We start from the raw sequence: 14,313 nt of genomic DNA, 5'->3' as shown, positions 1-14,313 counted from the left end.
CTGCAGTTTCCTCTCTTGCTTCCCACATAATCCTAGGATATATCCCATCAGGCCAGGGGGACTTGTCTATCCTCAAGTTGTTCAAAATGTCCAACACATCTTCCTTCCTAACAAGTATCTCCTCTAGCTTACCAGTCCATTTCACACTCTCCTCTTCAACAATACGGTCCCTCTTGTTTGTAAATACTGAAGAAAAGTACTCATTCAAGACCTCTCCTATCTCTTCCAACTCAATACATAGTATCCCACTACTGTCCTTGATCGGATCTACCCTCATTCTCGTCATTCTCATGTTTCTCACATATGCATAAAATGCCTTTGGGTTATCCTTGATCCTATCCGCCAAAGACTTTTCATGCCCTCTCTTATTTCCTCAACCTTATGTAAGCCTCCTTCTTCCTCTTTACAAGACATTCAACCTCCCTCGTCAACCAAGGTTCCCTCACACGACCATCTCTTTCCTGTCTGACAGGTACATACATATCAAGGACACGTCGTATCTGTTCCTTGAAAATTGTTTCAGCTACAGAGAAAGAGCAAAGAAAGATCAACCCTAATATATGAGAGGTCTGTTCATAAGTCTGATAACAAGGTTTCGGCAAAAAGCAGTATTGCTTGAGGGCTCCCTCCTGGGGATGGCATGGTGGCTCAGTGGTTAGCACTGCTGCCTCACAGCACCAAGGGCCCAGGTTTGATTCCAGCCTCGGGCGACTGTCTGTGTGGAGTTTGCACATTCTCCCCGTGTCTGTGTGGGTTTCCTCCGGGTGCTCTGGTTTCCTCCCACAGTCCAAAGATGTGCAGGTCAGGTGAATTGGCCACGCTAAATTGCCTATAGTGCAAGGTGCATTAGTTAGAGGGAAATGAGTGGGTTACTCTTCGGAGGGTCAGTGTGGATTGGTTCGGCCGAAGGGCCTGTTTCCACACTGTAGGGAATCTAAAAACAGCAGAGAAGAAGCTGTTCTTGAATTTGTTGCTACATATTTTCAAGCCTTTGTACCTTCTGCCCAATGGAAGAGGGTGGAAGAGAGTATAACCGAAATGGGAGGGGTCTCTGCTGGTGTTGATTGCTTTCCCGAGGCAGTGGGATGTGTAGAGTTAATAGATGGAAGGCTGGTTTTATGATGAACTGGGCTGCATTCACAATTCACTGTAATTCTTTGTGGTTTTGGGCAGAGCTGTTGCCATACCAAGCTGTGATGCATCCAGACAGGATGTTTTCTATGGTATATGTTAAAGAGTATGGTCAGAGCCATTGTGGACATGCCGAATTTCCTCAGCCTTCTGAGGAAGTAGAGACATTGGTGTGCTTTCTTGACTACAGCATTGACATGGATGGACCAGGAGAGATTGTTGGTGATATTTACTCTGAGGAACTTGAAGCTCTTAACCACCTCTATTTCAGCGCCATTAATACAGACAAGGGCATGTCCTCCACTCCTAAAGCTCCTCTGTTTTGCTGATATTGAGGGAGAGTTTGTTGTCTTTTCACCATGCTGTTAAGTGCTCTGCCCCTTTCCTGTATTCTGTCTCATTGCTGTTTGTTAGCCAGCCCTCTATGTTGGTGTCATCTGCAAATGTGTACACAGAGTTAGAGCAGAATTTGGCCACCAGTCTTGAGTGTATAAGGAGTATAGTAAGAGGCTGAGTATGTAGCCTTGTGGGTACCAGTGTTGAGGATTATTGTGGAAGCAATGTTGTCACCTCTCCTTACTGACTGCATTGTGCTGGTCAGAAAGTCGAGAATCCAGTCGCAGAGTGGGGAGCTGAGACCTAGATCCCCGTGTTTGGAGGTGAACTTGGTTGGAATTATGATGTTGAACGTGGAGCTAAAGTCAATAAATAGGAGTCTGAATTAGGTGACCTTGTTATCCAGATGTTCCAGGGATAAGTGTAGGGCCAGTGTCTGCTGAGGAGCAGGCATGCTCTTCTGAATCCCAGAAGGAAAGCTGAAGTCTCAATCCACAATCTGGTCTGCTTAACATCCAGCTCGTGTTTCCCTGAGAATGTGCTAACCGCAAGTCTCCCCTGGATTCCAATCCAGTCACATTGATAGAAGGTCGATGTTATTGAATTAATTGATGTCAAATTGATAGAAGAAATCTATCAAACTCTGCCTTGAAAACTTACATTGTCCGTTAGCATGCATAGCCTTTACGAAAGAGAATTCCAGAATTCCAGTAACATTTGTATGAAACAGTTCTTTCAGAGTTTGCCCACAGTCAATGTCTTAATTCTAATTTTAAAGTTCATTCTTGACTGTTCCATGAATGGGGCAACAAGAAACAGTTCCTCGTTATCTGTTCTCTGAAGAACTTTTTCATAATTTAAACCCCGAGATCAGATTGCACCAACCCTCCCCCAAATCTCTTACTCTAGGGGCATAAATTCAGACAAGCTGCTCCCTCCAATCTAACCATCTCCCCGGGAACCATTTCAAACTTAATCACATTTGACTTGACAGAAGCGAAACACAATCTGAACAAATAAATGGTAACTTGTTTGAGGAACAGGAAGAAACTCATCCCCAAAGTAACAAAGGCACACAGTGACTGGGAACTGTGCCATGGGACGGAAAGGGCCAGCCTCGCAACTGCAGTCACTCACAGCCGAGAGTTCATCAACAAGGCCAAGTTTAAATCGTCTCCAGGAACAGCACAACTGAAAAGCAAGGACAGAATTAGCCCAGGATGTTGTCACTTAAAAAGAAAATTTCAAAAAGAATCAGCTGCAAACCTGAGTTGGCAAAGATGTTGATATTTTACCCACCAACTCTGTCAAATCCCTTAACAGAAAAAAGAAAATGTAATTGAGATGGGGGGAGGCAGGTACTGAACAGTAAGGAAGTACTTGTATTGATATAGCGCCTTTCACAACCTCAGGGTGTCCCAAGTATCCTTTGATCAACGAAGCCCATTGTTTCAGTGTAGTCACTGTGATTGTGTGAGAAACGCAACAGCCAACTTGTGAACAGCAAGCCCCCATGAACAGCTGGAGTGATAATGACCATGCAGCCCATTTATTTCAAGTGTTTTGAGAACGATATTGCCAGGTTGTCAGGACTAACTAATTTCAGAATAGTGGGTGGAGTGAACTGCCAGAGGAAGTGATGTATGCAGAGAGAGTTACATCATTTCAAAGACATTTAGATGAAAATATGAATAGGAAAGGATTGGAGGGATCTGGCCAAACGCAAGTATGTGGGACTAGTTTAGTTTGGGAACATGGTTGGTGTGGACTGGTGGGACTGAAGGGTCTGTTTCTGTGCTGTATAACTCCCATGACTCTCTGAGTGCAGTTACAACATTGGCATTTAGATTAGATTACTTACAGCGTGGAAACAGGCCCTTCGGCCCAACAAGTCCACACCGACCCTCCGAAGAGCAACCCACCAAGACCCATTCCCCTACATTTACCCCTTCACCTAACACTATGGGCAATTTAGCATGGCCAATTCACCTAACCTGCACATTTTTGGACTGTGGGAGGAAACCGGAGCACCTGGAGGAAACCCAAGCAGACATGGGGAGAATGTACAAACTCCACACAGCAGTTGCCTGAAGCAGGAATTGAATCCGGGTCTCTGGCGGTGTGAGGCAGCAGTGCTAACCACTGTGCCACTGTGCCACCAAACAATGTGAAAAATTGTCCAGGTATGTCCTGAACACAAAAAGCAGGACAAATCCAAACCAGCCAATTACCACCCAATCAGTCTACTCTAGATCATCAGTAAAGTGATGGAAGGTCTCATCAACAGTGCTATCATACAGGATCCACGTTCAGTAATAACCTGCTCAGTGATGCCCAGTTTGGGTTCCGCCAGTGCCACTCAGCTCCTGACCTCAGTACAGTCCTGGTTCAATCATGGACAAAAGAGCTGAATCCAGAGGGGAAATGAGAGTGACAATCCTTGACAATAAAGCTACATTCAAGTGAGTGTGGCAGCAAAGAGCCCTGAAAACCTGGAATCAATGGATATCGGGGGAAAACTCTTCACTGTTTGAAGTTATACCTGGTACAAAGGAAGATGGTTGTGGTTGTTGGAGATCAGTCATCTCAGCTTCAGGGCATCTCTGCAGGAGTTCCTCAGGGTAGCGTCCTAGGCCCAACCATCTTCAATTGCTTCACCACCAACCTTCCTTCTATCATAAGGTCAGATGTGAGGATGTTTGCCAATGATTGCACAATGTTCAGCACCATTTGCGACTGCTTAGATATTGAAGTAGTCCATTTTCAAACACATCAGGATCTGGACGATCTCCATGTTTGGGTTGATGAGTGGCAAGTACCATTTATGTCACACAAATGCCAGACAATGACCAACACAAATAAGTGACAATCTAACCCTGACGCCAAAACATTCAGTGGTGTTATCATCCTTAAATCCCATACTATCAACATTCTGGGGGTTACCATTGACCAGAAGTTCAGCTGAACTTGCCACATAAACACAGTGGCTACAAGAGGCAAGGAATACTGCAGTGATTAACTCATCTCCTGACTCCTCAAAGGCACAAGTCAGGAATGTGATAGAATACTCTCCACTTGCCTAGATGTGTGCAGCATATCCTTCAACAACACTCAAGAGGATTGACACCATCCAGGACAAAGCACCTAGCTTGATTGGCACCACATCCAAAAACATCTACTCCCTCCACTATCATTGCTCAGTAGCAGCAGTGTGTACTATCTACAAGATGCACTGCAGAAATTCACCAAAGATCCCTAGTCAGTACAGAGGTCTGGAGGATTGCAAATATTGTGCCCTTGTTCAAGAAGGGCAGTACAGGTGACCCAGGTAATTATAGACCAGTGAGCCTTACGTCTGTTGTAGGTAAAGTTCTGGAAAGGATTATAAGAGATAGGACTTATAATCATCTAGCAAGCAACAATTTGATTCGAGATAGTCAACGTGGTTTCGTCAACGGCAGGTCATTGAGTTTTTGAGAAGGTGACCAAGCATGTAGATGAGGGTAGGGCAGTTGACGTGGCACATGGACTTCAGTAAAGCCTTTGATAAGGTTCCACATGGAGAAAATGAAGTGGCATGGGATTGAAGGTGATTTAGCAGTTTGGATTAGAAACTGGCTTTCTGTAAGAAGGCAGCAAGTAGTAGTTGATAGAAAATATTCAGCCTGGAGTCAGGTTACTAGTGGTGAGCCACAAGGATCTGTTTTGGGACCATTGCTGTTTGGCATTTTTATAACTGACTTGGACGCAGGCATAGGTGGATGGGTTAGTAGGTTTGCAGATGACACTAAAGTAAGTGGAGTGGTGGACAGTGCGGAAGAATGTTGCAGGTTGCAGGGGATCTTGGATAAACTGCAGAATTGGGCTGAAAGGTGGCAAATAGAATTCGATGCAGATAAATGTGAGGTGATTCACTTTGGGAAGAATAAGGAAGGCAGAGTACTGGGTCAATGGAAAGATTCTTGGCAGTGTGAATGTGCAGAGGGATCTTGGAGTCCATGTACATAGATTCCTGAAAGTTGCCGCCCAGGTTGATAGTGCTTTTAAGAAGGCATACAGTGTGTGAGGTCTTACTGGTAGAGGGATTGAGTTCTGGAGCTATGATGTCATGCTGCAACTGTACAAAAAACTAGTGCGGCCTCACTTGGAATATTGCGTACATTCTGGTTGTCCCATTTCGGGAATAATTGGAAAAGGTGCAGAGGGGATTTATTAGAATGTTACTTGGTCTGGAGGGAAGGTCTTATGAGGAAAGGCTGAGGGCCTTGAGTCTGTTCTCATTGGAGAGAAGAAGGCTAAGAGGGGATTTAATACAGACATACAAGATGATTAGAGGATTAGTTAGGATAGACAGTGAGAGTCTTTTTCCTAGGATGATAACGTTGGCTTGTACGAAGGGGCACAGCTGCAATTTGAGGGGTGATAGATTTAAGGCAGATCTCAAAGAGTGGTAGGGGCATGGAATACCCTGCCTGCCAATGTAGTTAACTCAGCCACATTATGAACACTTAAACAGTCCTTTGATAAGCATATGGATGATGATGGGATAGTGTAGGGGGATGGGCTTAGGTTAGTTTACAGGTCAGCACAACATTAAGGGCCAAAGGGCCTGTATTGTTCAATGTTCTAAGTTCTATGTTCAGCACCTTCCAACACCACAATCACTTACATCTAGAAGGTCAAGGGCAGCAAATACTTGGGAACATCAGCACCTGCAAGTTGCCCTTGCAAGCCACTCACCATCCTGACTTGGAAATATGTCATCGTTCATTCACTGTTGCTGGGGTCAAAATCCTGGACCTCCCTCCCTAATGGCATTTTAGATCTACGTAAAGCACATGGACTATAGCGGTTCAAGAAGGCAGATCACCACCACCTTCTCAAGGGCAACTAGGGACGGGCAATAAATGCTGACCAGCCAGTAGCACTGATGTCCCATGAGAGAGTAAAACCAAAATATTAACTCTGCTTTCTCTCCTCAAGTGTTGCCTGCGCTACTGAGATTCTCAAGCATTCTCTGTTTTTATTTCAGATTTCCAGCAGCGAGGGAGTTTTACTTCATCAGTTTTTGGCCCTCAGACTGAACAGAAGGCCTGGAGACAACCACTTCTGAGGTATTCTATGGGCAAAAGCACCAAACATGTCTATCTGCTAGCAATGCGGAGGGGACTGGGGGATGGGGGTGGGGTGTCATGGGATCCCATGTGGTCCCAGATTCAGAGTCCCGAAGATCACAGTGGAAATCAGCACACAATCCCAGGCTTATAGTCCCAGGGCAGTACTACAGAAGTGCTGCACTGTCAAAGGAGCTGATTATTCATTGAAACAGTAAACTAAGTTCTTGGCTAGCTTCTCAAATGGATCCAAAAGATCCCATTACACTCCAGTATTTCAAAGAAGACCAGTGTACTAACCAACACTTATATCCTGGTTAATGTGTTTTAAAAACCTTCTTTTAATGCATGTTCCATTGATGCATATGAGATCCTACTGTGTATAAACTGCTATCGAAAGTACAACAGCTACTTGGAAAAGCCTCACTTTCACACATGTTTTGTTTATTCTTTTGTGGGATATGGGCATGACAGGCTAGGTCAGCATTTAATACCCATCCCTTATTACCTAGAGGGCAGTTGAGAGACAACCACATGCTGTGTGCCTGGAGTTACAGACCAGACTAGATTAGGAGAGCAGATTTCCTTCCAGAAAAGTCATTCTTGAACCAGGTGTGTTTTCTTCTGACAAATAACAACCATTAGACTCTTGATTCCACATTACAATATCTACACAGGGATCAATCTGGTAGAAATTGGAAGGAGTTTCAAGACTAGCTGTAGACTTTAACATTTAGCACTGACAAAAGTTCGTGATTGATGCCTCCACAGCTAATGCTGACAAAAGATTGAGAATGCTTTGCACGATGCATTTTTAAATGAATTATGTTCTTGAGACACAGCTGTCACTTGCAAGGTGGGCATTTTCTTTCTTATTGAGGAGGGGCTAGGGGAGGTGAAGGGGTATGTTAGAAACGTGAACCCTCTTGCTCCTCAGATGCTGCTTGGTCTGCTGTGCTTTTTCCAGCGCCACCATTTATTTACTCTGACTTCTACAGCATCTGCAGTCCTCACTGTCTCCAATTTTCTTCCTTATCCCGTCCAGCATCACCTGGATGTGACCTAACACTTAAGAGGATAGTTAGGAGCAGGACATGCTGTTGGAGTTCCCGAGTCATGAGCAGGGCAAGGTAAACAGGTTTCATTCTCTGACGGACATCATCAAACAATTGTGCTTTTCCCAAGAATCCAGCAACATCCTTGTCACTTTCACCACTTTGAAAGAAAAATGAGCTTTTTCCTTCCTTGTACAGATATTTTCTGATCATCTCATTCACAGATGCTCTTATACATCCGGGAGGAGGTGAGAGTTGAAGTCAGGCCTCCTGGCTCAGAGAAAGGGACACTGTACCATAAGAGAGCATATCTTACCTGGCGTACATTCAGTTAATGGGTGGTGCTAGTTGATCAAAGATGCTGGTTAATAGGGTGTTAAATTACTGCCGATGGCAAACAAGGCACTGCACTGGTTTTGACAAGAGGGGTGAAGGAGGGAAAGTCTTTGGGAAGTTAAGGGCCTCAGTCCAACACAAACTGAAGACCAAGTTTATTTTATTAATTTGTTTATGGAACATGAGCATTGCTGGCTAGGCCAACATTAATTGCCCATTCTTCATTGCCCAAAGGTCAGGTAAGAGTCAACCCCATTGCAGTGAGTCTGGAGTCACATATCGGCCAGGCCAGTTAAAGATGGGAGATTTCCTTCCCCACTGTCAACTGTGGTTTCATGGTCACCATTAATCTAGCTTTTCACTCCAAACTCCAATTCAAACTTCACCATCTGCCATGTGGGATTTGAACCCATGTATTTAGGTCCTTCTGGATCACTAGACCAGTGACACTGCCACGCCAATATCCCCGAGAATGATATCATTGCCAAGAATTTCTGATTATTATTTTCAAGGTTTGATGGTGGGCCCCATGACACACGGGTCAATGTCACTCACCCAAGCACTGTGACAGGGAAGGTCCACCAGACCTTGTGTCTGTCTGGTACCTGAGGGCTCTTGTCTTCAGTGCAGCACTTCCAGCAACAGTGGTACCTCATGCCTACCTGATGCTGCCAGTTCAAGCAAAGGCCAGAAGCCCTAGGGACTAGCTAAACCACCTCAGAGGCGGTGCCAGCTGTCACAACCACAAAGAGCCCTGGAGCAGCAAGCCAGGTAGGTCAGTGTGAAGCACAGCAGTTCAGACAGCATCCGAGGAGCAGGAAAATCGACGTTTCGGGCTTCACATCTATTCACTCTGACTTCCAGTATCTGTATGCCTTCCTGTCTCCGAACTTTGTAAGTGAGTCTTCCAGAACAGGAATTGGAGAAAATTGGGGACCGTGAAGGTGATCTGAGGGAGAGACTCAGTGGCAGCCAAAGGTAAGAGAGGGATGTGACTTTCATTGCCTGCTGTTCCTACTCCCCCTCCTGATTTCCAACTATCTTGCGTCCCTAGATTGGGGAATATCGAGACCCCTATCCCAACCCCAAAATCCACCAGGGTCAATTAGAAAGTCTGCTACTGTTCTCACGAGTGGATCAGAGTTAATGGCAGCAGTGAAATGCAGTAGTCATTAATCAACCTCTTAATGAGGGGGGAGGGGGAGGTCGAGCTTAAGCCTTACTGTACAGAACCACATTCCCGTGATGAGGGGAGGGGGGCAGCGACTTCCCCAGTGCTAACCTGCTCGCTCATCTTCACCCACCCCCACTTTCCAACATTTCGGCCCACACTTCCTTAAGAACAAAATTGAGCTGTCACTTGCACTGTCAGTCGCTCGTGCAGGCACAATAACCAGAACTGTCCCAGTAATTTAACAATTTCAATGTTAGGCCTGAGAACAACTTCAGCAGATTTGTAATCCACCGACTTTATCGCTGTTGTTTTGACAAATGCATTGTTTGATTACTGAAAAATGATTTTTTAACAAACAGAAATGGAGTTGTGAGAAATATCAGATACTGGCAAATTCCTGTTTGTAATGTAGAAACATAGAAATTAGGGACAGGAGTAGGCCATTCTGCCCACTGAGCCTGCCCCGCCATTCGAGACGATCATCCAACTCAGTCTCCTGTTCCCACTTTCTCCCTTATACTCTTTGATCCTTTCAGTCCTAAGAATCATATCACTTCACTTCAGCTCTGATGAAGAGTCACCTTGCTTGCTGTCTCACTCGTTGGCTTGCTGTCTCTCCATGGATGCTGTCTGACCCATTTTGATCTCCAGCATTTGTTGTTTTCAGCCATATCTTACTCCTTCTTCAAAATATTCAATGTTTTGGCCTCAGCCACTTTCTGTGGTAGAGAATTTTGGCTCACTACTGTGTGGGTGAGAAATTTCTCCTCATCCCAGTCCTGAATGGCCTACCCATATCCATAGACTGTAACCTGGTACACTTTTGGAATACACAAAATTTACTTTCAATTGAAAATTCTCAAGACTGCTGTGGTGAATGTTCAATTTACACTCCCTGCAGTCTGTGGAGTGAAGGATTAATACTGTGCCTTACCTGCAGCAATCTAGAGTGTAAATAATATGCTTGTATACCTTTGATACTCAGAGATTCCAAAAGCTAATGTTCCCTGTTGATTTGGAATCCCTCAGAGTGCTTTATTAATGGGCTAGAGGGGGGTGGGACATCTGCACAATTGTTTCAGCTTTGTGCAGAAAATAGATATTCTTCTTTTACGATCTTCATTGTGTCTTCCTTTTAGGATGTTTTTCTGATATTCATTTGTCTGAAGCAGGAATACACTAAGCCTCCAGGAGGCTCCACATCCCTCTCTAACCCTTGCTGTGTCACTTCACTGCTGCAATTCAAATACTCGTCCACTTGTGACAGGACCTCCCACAGGCCAAAATACGTGTCGAAAATATGATTCAAAGATTGTAGCAGTCACACAAAGACTGACAAAGAAAAGAAAGTGTGTTAAATATTGATAATATATAAAAATGTTTTCAATGTACTGTACACATTTTGACGCTTGGTATCATAAATATTAAATATATGTAGATCCTTTCTAACTTACAGTGCTAATGCATGATTGTGACAAGGCAGTTACAGCCCATTTCACTTGCAAGTGACACAAAGGCATCAGCTGACTCTGTGCAACTCTTTCCTTATACCTTTGCTCTTGGCAGCTTCAGCCTTAACCTTTCAAAGTGTCCTCCGAAAACAAGCCTGGAATTCCTTCACTAAATCCCAATGCCTCTTCAGCTCTCTCTCTCTTTCCTTCTTTAAGCCACACTTTTAGTTGTATCATTCTGAGGCCAGCTTTTAGACACCTGACCTTCTGTGGTTCAGCTGCACTGAATTGCTTTGGGATGTTGAACGAGAATATAAGTGCTGTATAAATCCAAGGTGGAGTATTGAGGATGATCATAAATGAAAATTGTTGTTCTTTATTCTCTAATGTGTGCTTAATTTTGTTAACAAGAAATTGAAGATGTCAAAGGTTTGAACAAGAAATTGAAGATTCTCTGCTAACTTGTGCAAACTATTGGCACTTGGCAAATTTTACTTCTCCCCTTTCATACAGAAAAATCTCATTTTATTGCTTCAGGCAAATGTGGTTTGTAAACTATCGTATTCCAAATTACAATCACTTGCTGTGACAATTCTTGCTCTTTAATGAAATATTCAATTACAGCAGCAACAGTCATTGGCAAAGTGTTGCAATTAATGCTTTCAAGTAAAGCCTTTATGCAAAGGGAAACCCTTTTCTGGAATTCAAGTGAAGTCCTCACACTTTATATGGTGTGACTTATGCTTGTTATAATTGCTGAGTTATTTTCTCTGGCCTGTTAATCTCTATACTTGCAAAAGCCTCTTTTAAAAATTGCAATTGTATATATTACCTTTCATAGCCTCGAGACATTCCAGTTCACTAAAGAGACATTGAATCAGTTTAGATTAGATTAGATTCCCTACAGTGTGAAAACAAGCCCTTCAGCCCAACAAGTCCACACTGACCCTCTGAAGAGTAACCCACCCAGACCCATTTTCCTCTGATGAGTACACCTAATGTGGTAACGAGTACACCTGTGTGTGATCATTTAGAGTGGCCAATTCACCTGACCTGCACATCTTTGGACTGTGGGAGGAAACCGGAGCACCCGGAGGAAACCCACGCAGATACGGAGACAATATGCAAACTCCACACAGTCAGTCACCCAAGGCTGGAATCAAGCCTGGATGCCTGGTACTATGAGGCAGCAGTGCTAACCACTGAGCCACCATGTCACCCCAGTTCTTGAAGCGTTGTCACTGGTATAATGCAGGACATTTGGCAGCTAATTTGAAAACAGGAAGGTCCCATAATCAGTGATAATCCAAATTGCCAGATCATCTCATTTAGTGCTGTTGACTGAGTGATAAACATTGGTTTGGATACAACTCTCTTGACATTCCTTCAATAGAACCATAAGGTCTTTTTACCATGGTCCACCTAGAGAGGGCAGATAGGGTCTTGGAGGTATTTCTGACAGTGCAGCACCCCTTCAGTGGATTCTGCATTCATTGCTCTGGTGTGGAACTTGAACCCTTAGCCATTTGAATCAACGACTTGACAAGTCACAACTCCTAACCAGCTAACGCCACCACATACAGCTCTGTGCTGGGGGCACTAAATTGCCAATGAGAAAGTGAGAAAGTGTTGCTCCTCTCTTTCACAAGGCAATGAATATTAAATGCTTTGCCTTTATGTGTAGCGGTTGCTGCCACATTTCGATATTAACACAAAAAGTCAAAGGTGCAATCCTCCAGCTTTGGGACTATGTTTTGTGCCTGTTGAAATAACCATGCAGACATTGCCCAGAAGGCCATGGGCAGCTCTCACGGTGCTGTGTCAGGGATAGGTGTCATCATGCTGGTTTCTATGGTTCCAGACAACCCTCGCCGTTGGAGAGTGCGAGCACAGTTTGAAGTCATTCGGATGTTTGGCGTAGCCAATGCTGACGAGCTCTCAGTCCAGTGGTTCAGTAACGCACAAAGAATTAACTCACTGTTCCAGCTCTGTACAATTAACAGCTTGAATCCCATATGCTGCAGGAAGGGATCCAATAAGAATGGCTGTTGTTCATTGGTGAATTGCCAAATATGCCTTGGTGTTCACACAGGAGGCCCCTTTAAGAGAACAGTACAGGCACAAATGATCCAGTGCTTGACTGATTTGTTTGAGTTAAATGGTGCATTTCCCAAGCTTTGGAAGGCCCCCATATACCTTACAAACAATGAAGAACATTTCAATGTGCAGTTGGGGTTGTAATGAATGAAATGTGGCAGCTGATTTGCACACAGCAAGCTCCCACTAGCATCAATGTGATAACAACCAGAACAATTTAGTTTGGTGACATTGATCAGAGAGATCATCATTGGCCAGGGATCTGGGGAAAACTGCTCTTCATTCACCAGACAGGGCAGGCTTTGCCTTAAGATCTCATCTGAAAGACATCACCTCGAACAATGCAGCACTCCCTCAACTCTGCACTAGGGGTAGCTTCTATCCTCATGTAGCTGGCGAAGGACACAGAAGAAACTCATGTCAGGCGTTGTGCAGAGAACTTGTCATGTGAGGTGATTTGGCATTGTTTTCTCAGTCTCCCTCTCTCATTTAGCTGATGTGAGCCTGCCAATCCAGGTTATATCACTGTTGAGTAAATGGCTGTGCATCTATCTGTCTGATATCTTGACAGCAATCTGTCCTTAACATCTGACTGCCTGATGCCTGTGGTGGAGGGAGGACAGGGACACTAAGGCATATGTGATTCACAGTGACCATGGTCTCAACTCACTCAAGTGGCATATCTGGCTAATGTTGTCTGGCAGCGGTTCACACTCCCACTGACCCACCACTGTACTGGGAATCTTTCAACTGTGTGGACTCCTGGAAGTTTAGATCAGAGTAGTGCAGTAAAAGCACAGCAGGTCAGGCAACATCCGAGGAGCAGGAAAATCAACGTTTCGGGCAAAAGCCCTTCATCAGGAATAAAATGTGAATTGACTGAGGTCTCACAGCCTGCGCTCCATGCACACTATCCAATGGATTGTCCTATATTTGTGATGCCTTCAAACACAATGATTCCCAAACATTTGTCTCCCTCCTTTGAGAATTGACATGAGCTTCCAATGAGAATTGAGAGGGTGGAGGCAGATGAGTGGGGGAAGGGATCTGTTTGAGCAGGTGCATTCCCACTTGGACAATATTCCTTCATGGTCTCAATGTTCTGTCACTTGTGACCCCACTGCTGCCTCAACCCCCTGCTTTGGGAAGTCCTGTTTGGACGGGGGCACAGGCCGGGCAATTAACCTGCTGCCATCCCAGGGAGGCAATAGCAGGGGGAGTGGAGGGACCTTACCACAGAGGGCTGTTGAGGTTGGGTCATTCAGTATATTCAAGGCTGTGATGGACAGATTGTCAATCAGTAAGAGAATCAAGAAGAAGGTAGGATGATGGAGCTGACTACTATCAGATCAGCCCTGATCCCATCGAATGGCAGTGGACTGATGGGTTGAATGGCCTGCTTTTGCTCCGATATCTTATGGCTCAATGTCTTATTGACACAAGACAATACTAAGTAAAAAGTTGATTCATAAAAAGGAAAATTTGGTAGGGAGAATCTACTCAGTGCCTGCCATCTCTTCCATCAGCTGTATTTTTTTTGTCAGCATTTTGGAGTTTAGCTGTTATTTCTAATTCTCTGTGTATGTCTGTGTGAGTGTATGTTTGTGGGTGTGTGTGTT

The sequence above is a fragment of the Chiloscyllium plagiosum genome, chromosome 15 (genome assembly GCF_004010195.1).
Source record: "Chiloscyllium plagiosum isolate BGI_BamShark_2017 chromosome 15, ASM401019v2, whole genome shotgun sequence".
Classification (NCBI taxonomy): Eukaryota; Metazoa; Chordata; class Chondrichthyes; order Orectolobiformes; family Hemiscylliidae; genus Chiloscyllium; species Chiloscyllium plagiosum.
The sequence above is the reverse complement of the archived record's forward strand: the minus strand, read 5'-3'. Positions refer to the sequence as shown.